Source organism: Coenobita brevimanus, chromosome 79 (assembly GCF_032717465.1).
Source record: "Coenobita brevimanus isolate Jiangsu-jjx chromosome 79, ASM3271746v2, whole genome shotgun sequence".
NCBI classification, from domain to species: Eukaryota; Metazoa; Arthropoda; class Malacostraca; order Decapoda; family Coenobitidae; genus Coenobita; species Coenobita brevimanus.
The window spans coordinates 27,703,688-27,720,765 of record NC_137032.1 but is presented as its reverse complement, the minus strand read 5'-3'; positions in this window follow the sequence as shown (position 1 = coordinate 27,720,765).

The following is a 17,078-nucleotide window of genomic DNA, read 5'->3' as shown; positions in this document are numbered from 1 at the left end:
CTGATGCTCCAGTAGCCCTTTGTTCAAACAAAGAAGGTCCCATTTACTCCATTTGCTTTTAGTTACAGGGCTGAATCTGGAAACCTCTTCCCAAGGTGGTCGCACTGTACTCCACTACAGCCACTCTAGCACTGGTTGTAAATCTGCATCCTCCATCTGCATCCTCTTCAGGTCCTCTTCAGCTGACACTGGCCCTGTCATTGCAGTACGGCTGCATTTCTTGCTACTAACTTCTTTTTCACTACACTGCTGACACTTTGGGCCACAAGGCTGATGACTCAAGCTGTCAGTATTGCCATATACCTGCCCAGGGTGGTGCCGTATCTTATAGAAGTGCTGGTCTAGCTTCCAGAACCAGCATGCCAGTTGATCTTCTGGATTATTTAACATCTTCAGCCCCTTGAGTGCCACATGGTCTGTCCTGATGATGAAGTAGGGCCCATACAAGTTGGGACGGAAGAAATCAAGGCTCTTTATCACTGCCAAGAGCTCCTTATGGGTCACACAGTAGTTCCACTCCAGTGGGCCGAGCTTTTGCTGTAATACGCCACCACATGCTCTTTGTCATCCTTCTTCTGTGACTGGACCCCACCAATACCTTGGTTGCTAGCATCACAGTCCAGTATGAATGGCTGACTCTGATCTGGGTACGGCAACACAGGAGAGCTTGCCAATGCATGTTTTTCATCAAAGGCCTTCTGAGTCACTGCTGTCCATGTAAACTTCTGCCTCTTCCCCTGTAACTTGTGTAGAAGTGCAGCTATCATTGCAAAGTCCTTGACAAAACGCTGTAGGCACATTAGCCCAGGAAACTCCATATCTCCTTCTCACAGGTTGGTACCAACCAGTTTCCCACATCTGCCACACTCGCTGGATCAGAGAGAAATGCTGCCCTTGCCTACAAAATGTGTCCCAGGTACTTCACTTCCATCTGGAACAAGTATCACTTCTTGAGATTCAGGTTGAGGTTCACTGCTCGGATCCTGTTGAGCACCTCTCACAGCCTCTCCAATTCTTAGTCAAAACTCCATCCAAACACAATTACATCATCTAGATATATGAGAGCTGTCTGCCAGAGCAGCCCTTCCAGTACACAATCTGTGAGAAACTCAAAAGTAGCTGGGGCATTTAAACTACCATAAATACCGCCCATATGAAAAGGCTGTTTTCTCCTTGTCCTTTTCTCCAACCTAGACCTGATGGTATCCTGCTTTCATACCTGGGGTGGAGATCCACTCGGCACATGACATAGCAACCAGTGTGTCATGAATCCTTGGCAAGGGATATGCATCCTTCACTGTCACTTCATTCAAGGCTTGATAATCTACACAGACCCTTCCTAAACCATCTTTCTTCCTTACCAGAACCACTGCTGATGCCCAAGGACTGTTGGACTTTTCTGTCTCTCCTTGACTTTGGGTATTCTCCATCACCTCCATTTCTTGCCGTTGGACTGGCACCATCCTCCATGCTGGCTGTTTAGTTGCACGGTGATCCTTGGAGTCTATACGTCCTCCACCAGATCAGTGTACCCCAAGTGGAAAAGACATCAGCAAACTTTGTAAGCAGCTGCCTCAGCTTCAGTACTTGCGAGTCATCCAGGCATTGGCAGCTCCTTGAAAATAGGTCCTGTAAATGGTCTGGCAGATTCCCATCTGCTTTAACTACACTGCTTTTACAGGCCTTCCTCTGATGCCACTCAGGGTCCACTACCTGGGACAGCCTTATAATTTCTCCCTCATTGATCTTCTGTGGCTCACTGAAGAAACTGGCCACCACAACCATCATTTCACCTGCAACTGTTTCCAAAGTTTTTCCTTCCATCACTTTGGCCTTCGTCTTGCACCGTACATCAGGCACCACTACCCCTAGACAGCTGTCAAAAGAGCCACTCATCTTGCACGGGAGCAATGGTTTTGATTTTGGGGGTATCACTGTAATGCGGAGTGCCCTCACCCCACCACCAGAACTGGTACGCCTCTCTGCTGTGACGGGAACTAACTTTCATTGAAACTTCAGCTTAGTGGAGCAGAAGTCCAGCTCACATCCCATGGACATCAGATAATCCAGACCAAGAAGGCACGGATCCTCCATCTTGGCTACATGGATTGGCAGAGTGGCCTCTTGCCCTGCCACTTCAGTCCAGCCATCCAAGGGCACCCTCAGTTCTGAGCGGTGCCCAGTTACTCTACACTATTGTTCTGATGACTCAGGCAGATACCAATCATGTAACTCATCAAGCCTCACACTGTTGCATTTTCTTGGTGGTGGGGCTACTTGAGGAAAGCTGGCTGCTGGTTGCCCCTTAACACCAGCCTCCACTACTTTTCCACTTCTTTCTGGTCTTGTACAACCTTCTTCTTGTCCTCCTTTTCTTCTTTGGACACTCAGAACTGAAATGTCTCACCTCACTACATATCCAGCACTTTTTTTTTTTTCCAATTGTAGGTTCCCTTGCACTGCTCTGTTCTTGCTCCTTCCATTTAACAATCCTCCTTTTTGTATCTCGACTTCCCATTGAACCAGCAACCTCCTTCGGTCCTCTCCCATTTCCCCTTCCACTTGTAGCAGTCCTCTTTCCTATGTCCTAGCATTTCACAGTACCAGCAACTTCCATCAGATTTTTCTACTTTACATACCTGACCCTTCCTTGCCTTGAATCCCTCACTACAACCTGCCAGAAAAGTGCACGTACCGGACCTGACATTGGACACCAATTCTAGAGCCCTGGCTAGTGCTTCTTGCATGCTTCTGGGTTGTGCTTGCTTTATTTGCACTCACAGATCTGCATATCAAGAGCATCGATGGACTGGTCCCTGAAAAGTATAGTCAGCAGGTTAGGTGCTGCTCCAGGATATGTCTTGTGTGCCATAATCTCCAGGTCATGAGCAAGCGACTGGAAGGATTCGCCTTGAGCCCATACATGGGTCCGGAATCTTGCCCTGTAAACCTCAGTCTGGTACATGGACCCATATCTGCACCCCAGCACTTTTACTAAGGATTAATAACTGTTCCTCTCCTCCACTGACATCTGTCCAAGAATCTCCATTGCGACACCCTTGACACCAGCAGCAAGCTGCACTGCTGTCTGCCTATCATCTCAACCATTCTGATCAGCAAGTAACGCAAACTGTGCATGGTAATCTTCCCGAGCTATTCTACCATGAAATTCCTGAGGTTTCTTTTTAATTGGACCCCTATTATAGCCATGCACTTCACTGGGGCCTAAAAACTGGGGAATCATAATTAAGTCCAGGACTTAGAACTTCTGCATTCTGATTATTCATTTCCTGTAATTCTACCTTTAGATGCTTGAGATTCGTGAAGATCCACCATACACTGTTTTTTTTTTCCCCAAATGTTTCCTATACACTAACCTGAGGCTCAGCAGTGCAATATTTCTCTACAGCCTCAATTCTCTCACTAATTAACTTCAAATGATCGTCTACATGCTTCAATTGGTGGTCTACATGATGTTTACTCTTCATCAGATTACTGCTTACCTCATACTTCTGCTGCCCTCTTGGCATCTACTTCCTCCTTCAACTGATGCTGTTCTTCCTTCATTTCCCCCATGAAAGCATCTAGTTGTCCTTGCATCCTCAGTTGTAATTCCCTCTTTTGCTCCTGTAATGCCTCTTGAAACTGTTCATTCGTACTTTCTGTTCTTCTTTTTGTGCCTGTAATTGTTCTTTGAATTCTTTCTGTCCTTCATTCCATGCTTGTAGTTGTACACTTTGTGTGTGTAACTGGTCTTTGAATTCTTTCTGTCCTTCATTCTGTGCTTGCAGTTATACACTTTGTGCTTGTAGTTCCTTCATAATTGCTGCCAGACATGCTTCCTCCTGCCTAGCTTGGCCTCTTGTCTGTACACCTTCCGCCTCCATGCAGAAGGTTTAACTCACTGCAGCACTTTTCTAATGATCCCACTCCTGACACCACTGTTACGTTCCCAGTCCCACACTGCCACTGAGTTCAACAGCAGTAATTCAGTCTAGGAAGGATGTTGCCTAGTGAGTAAGCCTTTCAGTGTGCAACAAAGAGACCAGCTCAGGTATTGTTGATAAACACTGGCTTCTTATGTTCGCTGTCTTTATTTTCCAGATACAGTAATTACACTTAATACTTGCCAACTTCACTTCACTGTTTTCACAAGTGCTGGAGCTATACAATCTTCACTGATATTGTTCTGATACTGAACCAAACTCAAACCAAACTAATTCCTCTATTCCATTGCCCGTCCTTATATAAGCTTCCCAAATACTAGAATGATCTGCTACGTTCTCGGAGAAGTATATTATCAACACAAAATATCCAAAATATTCAGAGTTTTCTTACATCACATAAAACTCTAAATGCTTTAGCATACAAACCGAGATTAGCAATCAAATACTTAAAACATTATAGAGAAAAAAAAAAAACATAAAATTTAATGCATAACAAAATATCTCCACTCACAAATAGCTGGCTAACTGGCAACTATGACACGTAACTGAAAAATACGAGAAATACTGGGAACCTTCCAGTACTTCCTAACTAGCAAATCCCTCTTCTCAACATTACAGTTTTGACTCTGAAGATGAGCATGATGAACATCATGATCTTGAGCCTTCTGTATCTGGGGATTCAAGTTATGATCCTGATTGTACAACTGAACCTCATATGATCTCACAGAATAAACTGAATAAACTAGTTTGAGATCTAGAGCTTCCTTACATCAAAGCAGAGCTTCTTGGATCACGATTACAAGGCTGAAACTTCCTTGATAAAAACTCTCGAGTATCCATATTTAGAAAACGACACAAAGCATATACTCTATTCTATACAATACTTGGGAATCTTCTTGCACATAACGATGTAAGTGGTCTGACAGAAGCTATGAGTACTGATCACGAAGCTGAAGATTGAAGACTTTATTGATTCTTCATAATACAGATTGGGAGACTTTCTTCTGCACAATGGAAATCAGCTGCTGTCAAAACAGCTGACATTAAAATTTCTTCATTTGATGTATTTCTACAATCACTGCCCTCAGTACTAACAAGGCATATGGGGATGACGGGGTCCATCCTGTTGTTTTCAAAAACTGTGCTTCAGCCCTTCCACCCTACCTAGGTAAACTCTTTCACCTCTGTCTATCAACTTGCACCTTTCCTTCTTGCTGGAAGTTTGTTCTCATTCAGCCTATCCCAAAGAAGTGTGACCATTCCCAGTCCTCTATCGTCCAATTACTTTAACATCCTGTATTTCAAAAGCTTTCGAGTGTATTCTTTAAAAAAAAATAATAAAATAAAATAAATCATCTTTCGTATCACAACCTTCTTTCTAATCGTCAGTATGGGCTCAGCGAGGGACATTCCACTGGTGGTCTTCTCACCTACCTTTCAGACTCCTGGTCGTCCTCCTTTTGGGATTATGGCGAAAGCTTTGTCATTGCACTTCACATCTCAAAGGCTTTCGATCGAGTATGGCATAAATCTTTAGTTTCCATACTGCCCTCTAAAGGTTTCTATCCTATCTGTGCCTCCATCTCTAGCTTCCTTTCTGGTCGTTCTATAGCTGCTGTTGTATAGGTCACCATTCTTCTCCTAGAGCTGTCAATAGTGGTGTTATTCAGGACTCTGTCTTATCACCATCTCTCATTCTTTTATTCATCAATGCCCTTCTAAGCTGTACATCTAACTCTGTCCACGCATACACTGATGACTCCACTCTTCACCTTTCGCTTCGCTCCCCGCAGTGTCCATCTCGACAGTTACTTCAACAAACAGGGGATCAGGCTATGGCACACCCAATGTTTGACTTGGCTTATAACTCTAACTGGAGTAAAAATAACCTTGTTGCTTTTAATGCATCCAAAACATAGTTCTTACATCTATCAACCTGACAAAATCTTCCACAGGAGAACCCTTTATTTTTCAGCAATATCCAGCTCAATCCTGCATCATCTTTAAATATACTTGGGGTTTCATTCTTTCGTGATTTATCTTGGAAAGAACATATTGCATCTCTTGTAAAATATGCTGCCAAGAGATTCCGTGTGCTAAGCCAACTCTGCCTTCTTTATCCATACAGATTTGTTGACTATATTCATGGGTTTTATTCACCCCCGTGCAGACTACAACTCTCATGTGTGGGGAGGCTCAGCACATACAGAGCTTCATGACAAGATGGAGTCAAAGGCTTTTTGTCTCATCACCTCTACTCCTCTTATTGACTTCCTTCAACCTCTGTCTCTTCGCCACACTGTTGCATCTTTATCTCTTTTCTGTTGCTACTTCAATGGTCACTGCTTCTCTGAACTGTCTGCTTGCATCCCTCCACCACCACGGCCAGCTCGTAGCACCTGTCTAGCAATAAACTTTCATCCCTTTTCTGTCCAGCTCTCTAATGCAAGAGTTATCCATTACTCCCAGCCTTTCATATATGCAACAGGTAAACTCTGAAACTGTCTTTCTTTGTATTTCCTACTGCCAATGACTTCCAGTATTTCAGACGTAGTGTGTCCAGGCATCTGAAAATAAGCAGATCTTGAATTTGGCTCTCTTGTTTTTCTTCTTGTTTTTGGAGGGAGCAATCTTACTGGCTTCTGCCCTTTGATTCCTTCTTCCTTGGATGAAGAAATGGAAATTATTGAAATTTCGAGCTTTACAAGGGAGTAGTCAGCTCTAGTCAGAGTGAGAGAGAGAGAGAGAGAGAGAGAGAGAGAGAGAGTGTGGATGGGAGGGTGGGTGTACGTGTGAGTATGTATTTCATTCCAGTATATTATTCACTGTTCAATTACCATCATGAAAAAAAATATATATATCAGAGGGAATCTGTGACAACATGGCACTCGCTCTCTCGTCAAGCGCTCACAGATCACACGTTGCTAGTTAGTGGTAATTTTTTTCAGTGAGTGTGGAGGCGTTGTTAGTGAGTATGGTAGTGTTGCTAATGGATGTAGTGGTGTTGTTTGTGGGTGTGGTTGTATTGTTACTACGGTGGTCTTGTCAGTAATTATGGTGGTGGCGCTCTCAGAAACTGGTGGTGGCGTTATCAGTAAGTATTTTGGTGTTTTCAATGAATGTGGTGATGTTGTTAGTGAGTGTGCGTGTAGTGTTGTTAATACAATGGTGTTGTCATGGAACATGGTGGTGTTGTCAGTGAGAATGGTGGTGTTGTCAATGAGTGTGGTGTTGGTGATTTTTTTTTTTTTTGTATCCGAATTTGGGCGTAGGTTTCACATCCTGTCTCAAGGTCCAGTAGTCCACCTACGTACCATACACCTCCGCATGTCACCACTTCGGCACTAACACCCACCGTTCATAATGAATACATGCTAGGACTGTGATGATGTTGTCAAAGTGTGGAGGCAGTGAAAGTGAGTGTGCCGGTGGTGTCACCGAGTGTAGTGATAGTGTCACTGGTGTTGCCAGTGAGTGAGATGGTGCTGTCAGTGTGGTAAAATTAGTGTGGTGGTGTTGTCAGTGAATGTAATGATTTTGTCAGTAAGTGTGGAAGTGACGGCTGTGTTCGTGCCTATCAAGTTTAATGCCTATCAATTGCTGGAGGGATATTAAGGAAGACAATCTTCTTATGATGAATCTCAGCCCTCCCCTACAACACGACCCGTAATAGTTGGGTTACATCCAAATCCTCAACTTGGCTTGCAGGGTGAATCTGGACAATTCGCCAGCAAACTTTGTTCTACAGTCTAACCGACCCAAACCTCGTACTCAGGATGGAATCATCAGGATCTCCATCAGTATTAGGTTTCCTGCCAATGCTCTTTGTTAATCTTTTTGCAGCATTATTTCTCCCTTCATTAACTCCGCCAACTAAAGATGTTGGTTAAGTTTTCACCTCTGTTTCTCTGATTGCCTACAAGATATCTCAGAAAGTAAGTGATGGATTTCAATAAAATTTCGTGGATATGTGGGTCATACGCAAAGGAAGTGTTAATTAAATTTATGTAGTGATCCCAGTTAGAGTCCTAGTTTAGGACTTTTTTTTTTCTCCACAAAACATATAAAAAGCTTCTCTAACTATCTATCTATTGCCAGACGCCTTAATCCCGTACGGGGTGGCCACAAATAAATCGCTTCCACGTCGCCCTGTTCCCCGTCATTTCACTGCCCTGCTTAAGGATGGATATCAACGAAATTCTCCAGATAAGTGGGCCATGGACCGAGGAAGAGTTGAATAAATTCTGGTGGTCATCGGAGTTATGTGGAATAGACGTTATTGGAGCTGTACGGTCTCTGAGTCATTTAACTTGTTCCACTATTTAATCCTTTTAATATGATGACGTTACTACGACATCTGCCATACGGTGGACACCATATTACATTTGTTTAGTTTTCTTCCTTCTTGCTTGCTTCCTTTCAAACACAACTCAGTCTGGTTCCATTCTTTAGTTTCTTGGTCAATTCACTTCAAACTTGGTAAAATTGTTATTTCGTCAAATGATTTAATTGTCCCCAGATGTGCTTTTCTGCCTTTTGGCCCTTTATACGCCATATTGGGTCAGATTAACCCCCCAAAAATTTCGATAAGATGCCATTTAGTCACTTGTTGTTTTAGGAATTTGGCCATCCAGGAATGTGTTTGTATTTGGCTAGTTTATAGCACACAAAGTTTGAAAAAGAAGTAATATAGTTTAGGAGTGACAAGGCAGCTAACTTCATTGGGCTCGTCTGATACCCCACTGAGCATTCCGTGTAACAAATATCTCTCTCTCTCTCTCTCTCTCTCTCTCTCTCTCTCTCTATATATATATATATATATATATATATATATATATATATATATATATATATATATATATATATATATATATATATATATATATATATATATATATATATATATATATATATATATATATATATATATATATATATTCAGATTCTAGATATTATTGACCATGCCACTGCCTGTTGAGCCATTCTACAGTCGGGGAGGGGGGAGAATTGGAGAAGATCCTCCCATTTCTGATGGTGACATTGACACTTGTAGTGATTTATCTGACGATAATGACTATGAACCACAAAATGTCAATCTTGTTTATGTTTGTGTTTACTTGATTTATTAATCATTCAGGGGTTTTCTGAATATAAATGTCAATATTGTTTATGTTCTCAACACAGATTCAGCCTATTTTTTCGTGTCATTTCATTTTCATGATATTGTCATTTATCTTTCTATGGTATTATAACTGATAACACATTTATTTTATTATGTTAAGGGCATGGTAAATGAATAAGAATGATGTAAGCTATAAATATAAGCCTCGTTAGTCATTAAATGTGCAAACTTTCAAAAATTTTATACAAATTCAATAAATTCAGCTTTCATTAAAAAAAAACAAAAAAAAAAAAAAACAAAAGGGACACATGGTGGATTGGCTCCACACGCCGTGTCTTGGTCAACGTATGTACAAAATTTAACATTTGTAACCTTGTGCATATGGCAGAAAGCCACCAATTAAGCTGGGGACTTTCAGGCCCCCACATGGAGTTCCGTGTTATGTTTTCCCACCTGGCGTACGAATGGTTAATGTGTTGTATGGGCTCAAAGGTCAGGCCATACACACATAGGAAATGAAATGTGGTGACACAAATTCTCAGAGTATACTTCCTTTTGGACGCAAGGGTGATGTCGATATTTTTGGATGCCATTGATTTTTTTTTTTTTTTTTTAAACTATCCTGCTTTTTCTTTAGGATGTTAACAATCTTTACTATATAGTTTTTTCTTTCAACCTTCAGATGACTCTCGTATTCAACGGGTTAATGACGACTTTATCAAACTTCTCTATTTCGAAGAGTTTTTAAAGTAAATGACTTAGCAAGAAGAAAATGACTTGCAAGTCATTGTTATGAACTGTTTAAACATCACTGACAATGTTGTATCAGTGCATGACCTATAGCAACCAAATCACAACAGTTCTAAAGCAAAATTATCAAAGAACACGAGATGTAAATATTAAATATTTACCCTTAGAAGCTCACTTTGATGACACCAACCTGGCCCTCAGTACTCGGTGACTGCTTTACTTTTGGTTCACGGTCAACCCTTTAACCACTGAGCTGCTGATGATACATTTAGATACTATATTTAGTGTAAGACCATAATGTTTTGTTCAACAGAGACATCATCATCATCTGGACCTCCTTTCCCACCCAAGGGCAGGGTGAGGAGTAGTAATGTCCAGACAGCACAAACTTGCCCAATCCAAATAGGTCACACTTCCATTCACTCATCATTCAAGCCCCCGGAATCCTGGCTCTGCCGGATACGCCAAAAAAACATTCACCACATTATGCAGCTTCACACAAACGTATCCGGTTGAGTCATTCCGGACGCTGCCATGCTCACAAGGGGTGCCAAAATCCCTGATCATGCATTTCTCCTCACAATATTCATCCAGCCAGCTCGATCTCTTGTCAGTTCCCCAGCCTCACCGACTTCCAAACCTCTCTTCCTCAAACACTCATCCACCATATCTCTCCACCTTCTCCTTGGCCTACCTCGGCTCCTTCCTCCTTCAAATTCGCTCAGGTAAACCTTTTTCACCTATCTATTGTTATCCATTCTTTCCACATAACCATTCCATCTCAGAACACTCTCCTCGGTTCTGGTGTCCACCGACTTCCTCACTCCACACCTTTCACGAATCACACTATTTCGTATCCTATCCACTCTCTGTACACCACATACATTCCTCAACGGTCCCATCTCAACTGCTCTTACTCTTGACTTTTTGTTTTCATACCACACCATAGTCTCACATCCATATGTTAGAGTTGGCACTAACACTCCCTCATGTAAGTCTCATGCAGCTGCAACATTGAAGCCTCTGTTTCTTACCAAGGCCTTCATTGCACCAGCTACTTTTCTTCCTTGTGTCACTCTACTTTCAACTTCTTTTGCACATTTTCCTCTCTTTTCTATCACTGTACCCAAGTACTGTATTTGAACTCTCTCACCAATTCCAGTCTCTCTCCATTCACTGTGACATCACACTGGGAGTCACCATCTCTCTCAATAACCATCACTTTACTCTTCTCTACATTTACTCTCAAGGCACGACCCTCACAGACATCAGCTAAACTCTGCACTAGCCTACCAAGTTCCTGTCCGGTACTTGCAAGCATTACTGCATCATCAGCTTACAACAACAAATTTGAGATATTCCATCCATCACCATTCATTACCAACGCCATCCCTCTCTCCATTTCTCGTGTTTTCACTTCTCTCATCACCCCATCCATATATATATATATATATATATATATATATATATATATATATATATATTGAACAACCATGGAGGCATCACACAACCTTGTTGCACGCCCACACCGATTGTGAACCATTCGCTTAGATGCCCCTTAACCCTTACACATGTTTTGCTACCATCATAAAAACTATTGACAGCACTTAGCAGCTTACCATCTACACCATACATGCGCAAAACTTTCCACAATCCTTCTCTGTCTACTTTGCCGTATGCTTTTTCCAGATCCATGAATGCCATAAACACCTTATGGTCCTTTTCACAAGCCTTCTCTGCTATCTGTCTCACTGCAAATACTTGATCCACACATCCTCTGCCACTCCTAAAGCCACCCTGCTCATCACTCACCAGGACTTCTGATATCTCACTTACTTTATAATAATTCTTCCATATACCTTCCCTACCACACTCAATAAACTTATGCTACGACAATTCTTGCACTCACTTCGCTCACCTTTAGTTTTGTACACGGGTACAATTACAGCCTTTTTCCACTCTGCAGGCACAGTTTCACTCATCCATTCCTTTTTACATATCTACAACAAGCATTTCATTCCACTCTCTCCACTACACTTAAGCATCTCAGCATACACCTCATCAACCCCAGCTGCTTTCCCATTTTTCAGTCGTTTTACAGTACTTTTCACCTGTGCGAGTGTCAGGTCTCCTGGCACTGCAGTCCTTCTCTGCACACCCCCAAAACCAATCATGTTTACAGCCGCTCTGCTCTCTCTATTCCCATTCATCAGGCTTTCAAAATATTCTTTCCATCTGGTCCTTACTTCATCTCCATTGGTTAGTAACCTACCACCTGCATCCTTCACACTATCACATTTCTTTCCGCTTTCACTTCTACATTTCCGCACCTCTTTCTAGAAAAACTTCCTATTTTCAGAGTAGTTCGCATTCATTTTTCTTCCCAGATCATCATTTACCTCCTTTTTCCTCTTCACTAGTCTTTTTATGTGCTTCTTACTCTCGATTTACTCATTTCATATTTCAACTGAACCCCTATCTTGTAACCACTTTAACCACTTCTTCCTCAGAGATAAATAATAAAAATCTGTTTTGTCTATTAATAGCCAATCACCTTGATCCTTGAAGGAGTTACCATAAACCAAAGGCTTCAAAATGGCTTTAAATCCTTTTCAGCTATTAGTATTGTACACCTAGGAAATTTATTTGGACCAACAATAGATGATAATGTTCTGTTGATAAAAATCCCTGTAGCAGTAGTTGAAGTAGTGTAACTATTTATTTTTGTTTTATTTTATTTATTTTCATCATCTGCTGCAAAAAAGTGCCTAATACATAATGTTTAGATCCATGTATATTCCTATTTTAGCTGCTGCATCTAGTGTTATATTTTTGAAGCTATGGAAAACCTTCTTAACCTGGATCGTAGCAATTAACCTAAGGGATTGCTTCCAACACAGTTGGGAGAGTGTGGAATCTGTCTCTCTGTCTATAGCCAGACGTCATAATCTACTAAGGGGTTGCTGTTTGACTCTGAGTTAGTTGTTTTACGAGGATGGGCACTAACCCTCCAGCAACCCACTTGCTGACACGTAGGAAACACGTATGGGTTGGTTATATGGCTACCACCCAGCGTTGTAAATGGTTTCCTGGCATACACAAAATCATTAGGCTTGTCACTTAATATAAAGCCGTCTGAAAAGGAAAGAACAGCAATGAAAAGTGACAGATAAGATGGGCAAAGTAGGAGGAGATTAGGGCAGACACAGAAAAACAACAACAATGGCCATGGAAGAAGTAGGCAGTACTATATCAGGCGAGTGATGCACCCATCCACGTTCATATTTGCAGCTGGTGCATCTACTTAACAGAAAATCTTCACAGCCTGGATCATAGTTATTAGCCTATGACACTGCTTGCAATACAGATGGTTGGCTGTGGAATCGACCATTCCAATTATGATGTAATTGAACATTGTTTTGTACTTGTTCAGAACAAAGAACAAACCATAAAATTTTCTGAATGACAACCCACAGTGATTCCAAAGGCTTTTGCAAACACTATTCATGTTCGTTAGTTGAGAAGTGCAGGTTCGGCCTCATATTTCACTAACATCGGCGGTCTTAGTACCAATTTGAATTCCTTTCACTTTTTTCTCCAGTTATTATCCCTTCTCGCTCTGTTCCTCACAGAACCCCAAACGTCTCCCTCTGATGAAATATTCCAGTTTTGTTTTCCTGGTTACCATTTCCTCACAATCTTCTGTAACAAGGGTGGCATCTGTTGTTATATCAGGTATGAATTTGTAGTTGGAACAGTTTTGAGCTTCACTTTAGTAAATTATAATTATTCACTAGATAAACTATTTAAATACTAAGAAATACTGTACATCTGTGTAGTCCATCACTTTCCCAATGCTTCTTCAGATCCCAGTGTATTTGACTCCATATCCACACAGCTGGCTAACCTTAACTTCACTCTTTGCACTGAAATTATCATTTCGAGTGATTTTAACGTTCACAATGTAGAAAGGTAATTGCATTTTGGAAGGACTGATGATGCTTGTCTAGAGGCAAGCTGTTTGCAGAATCATTTAATCTCACGCAACTAGTAAAACAATGAACCAACCAGAATGCCTGTTAATCCTTACCATAACGCCTATCTCATGGATCTATTCCTGACAAATAATCCAGATGATTACAGGATAGAAGTACTGTCACCACTTGGATCCTCCGACCACAATCTAATCAAAGCCTCATTAGCAAGTTCTCCCAAATCTCCTTTCTGAACCTGTCACGGTGATCAGATGGCACTTTATGGCAGACTGGGATAGTTTCAGAAATTATCCTGCTGATATTCCATACCAGTCTTTCTTTTCCAGTGATATCAGTTTTACCCATTCTCATATTAATGACTTAATACAACCTGGTATAGAACTGTTCATACCAGGTCAACAGTTCACTATAAGATCAGACTCCCCAAAATGGTCTGATAGCAAACGTGCCAGAGTAACATTCCAAAATTTATTATCATATAACTCTTACTTAAGAAAAAAAAAAACGCATGAATCATTCAATTTACAATTACTAGAAACCATGCAAAAGCATTAATAAATTTTGACAAATCAGACTTTCTTCACAGCCAAGCATCAAAATTATTAAACATTCTTAATGACAATAGAACATTCTGGTCAACCATTATTTATTTCATTAACAATTTGAACAAGTCATCACCCATTCCCCCACTAAAGTCTTCAGATGGTAACAATACAAATGACTTGTGTGGTAAAGCAAACATCCTTGTCAGTATATGTGCCAGTAATTCTACTTTAGAGGAAGTTAGTCAGAACGTCCCTGTACAAGAACTTCGACTCTCTAGAAACTGCACCACTTATGATACAGATTAGGTATGTAAAATCCATCCTAGACAATTTACCAACCAACAAAGCTCCAGGTCTAGATGGAATTGCTTCGATTGTTTTAAAAAAGTGCTCTTCAGAACTTGTCCCTGTTCTAGCTAAAGTATCCAGGCTATGTATACATTATTCTTCATTCCCTGATTCTTGGAAAGAAGCCTATATCCACCCAAATCCGAAAAAAATGAAATTCCTCTGATCCCTCTGATTATGGACCAATAGCTATTACGTCTTCTCTTGATAAAGTATTTGAGATTGTAATTACAAAGCACATCGTAAAACATCTTGAATCCATAAAATTAATAAGTTGTAGACAGCATGGTTTTTGCAACGAAAGTTGCACTATTGATATACTCTGTCTCAGGACTCATACCATCCACCAGTCAATTGACCAACATGGAGAAACTTATGCAGTAGCCCTTGATATTTCTAAAGGTTTGGACAGAGTGTGGCACCGTTCCCTGCTATCTAAACTCCCTTGCTATGGCCTAACGTCTTTTGTTCCTCTGATTTCTTCATATTTCAGTGACAGAAAGGCAAGAGTTAAAGTAGATGATGTATATTCCAATTTCCACTTGATTAATGCAGGCATGCCATAACAATCAGTTCTGGTTCCAACCTTATTCCTAATTCATAATAGGGATCTCTAATCCCTCACCCATAATCCCATCCATTGATATCCAGATCATTCGACGCATCACAGTTCGTTCACACTTAAACACCCATTCACAAATTTCAGTATCTCTGACTCAACTCAGCACGCAAATCTCCATGAAGCAAAACTTTACTAAGATCACTGAATGGGAAAAAAATAACATTGTGTCAGTTAATGCTAGTAAAACCAAATATATACAGTCTGCTATGGAGTAGACTGTAGCACCAGTCGAACATGGAGGTACTCCCGAGATGGATGGCAAGCTGGTGACAAGAAGAGCTGGAACTCCCATTTCTCCAGCCTTCAGGGCTGTTCCTGACCATCTCCCTTTGCTGAACATTTTCAGCACTTTCATTAATGCAGAGAGTAGGCCAACATAATTTCACAATACCTCTACCTTCTACTGTCCACACCACACTACATGCACATTGCATATCACACCTTTTACTTCCTTCCCCCCTTAGCAATGCCTGCTGCATTAATATATGCTAATCTGGTGATATCTCAGACTGCCACCACCGGCAGGGTAGGGCTTGTGGCACAAGATCCTCCTGGTTGACATGAGGTACCTGTGCTGACAGCGGCTCTTGCACACACTGTTCGCGCTCAACAGCGGAGAAGTGCAGGTTCAGCCTTGTATTTCACCAATATCCGTGGTTTAAGTACCAACTTAAATTCCATTTACTTCTTTCTCCAGTCAGTATCTCTTCTAGCCCTGTTCCTTACAGAACCACAAATCTCTCCCTCGACTGATATATCTCCATTTTGTTTTTATGCTTACCAACTCCTCACAAACTTCTGTAACAAGGGTGGCACCTGTTGTTATATCAAATGTGAATTTGCAGTTGACACTGTTTTGAACTTCACTTCAGATAATTTTAATTATTCACTATAATTACCTAAATATTTCCAAATATACCTGGGTAGGCCTAGTTTATCTTTCCCCCAGTGCTTCTTCAGAACCAAGCATATTTGACCATATCTACACACTTGACTAACCTTAACCTCACTTTTAGCACTGAAATTACCGTTTTTGGTGATTTTAACTTTCATAATATACAATGGTTAAAGAATTATGCCAGGACTGACGATACTGGTCTAGAGTGTGAACCAATCTCACACAATTGGTAAAACAAACAACCAGAATACCCGACAATCCTGACCATATGCCTATTTCATGGGCCAATTCCTGACAAATAACCCAGATGAGTACAGCTTGGAAGTACTGTCACCATTTGGGTTCTCTGACCACAATTTCATCAAAGCCTCATCAGTCAGTTCCCCCAAATCTCCCCTTTTGAACCTGTTGGGATAGGGCAAACTAGGATGGATTTAAAAATTATTTTGCTGATATTCCATGGCAATCTTTCTTCTCCAGTGACATCAATTCTACCCAGTCCCACATCGATGACATATGACATAGTACAAGCTGGTATGGAATTGTTCATAACAAGCCAACAGTTCAATACAAGATCATATTCTCCAAAATGGTTTGAATGTTACTGTGCCAGAGCAACAACCCAAAAATCATTAGCATACAATGCTTACAAAAGTAAAAAATCCCTGAATCACTCAGTCAATTTAAAATTGCTAGAAACTGTGCAAAAACAGTAATAAATGTCAACATATCAAACTTTTTTTCAAACCCAAACATCCAAATTATTAAACAGTCCTAATGACAATAAAATATTCTGGTCAACTCTCAGTTCCTTCAAATAATAACTTTAATAAGTTGCCACCCATTCCCCC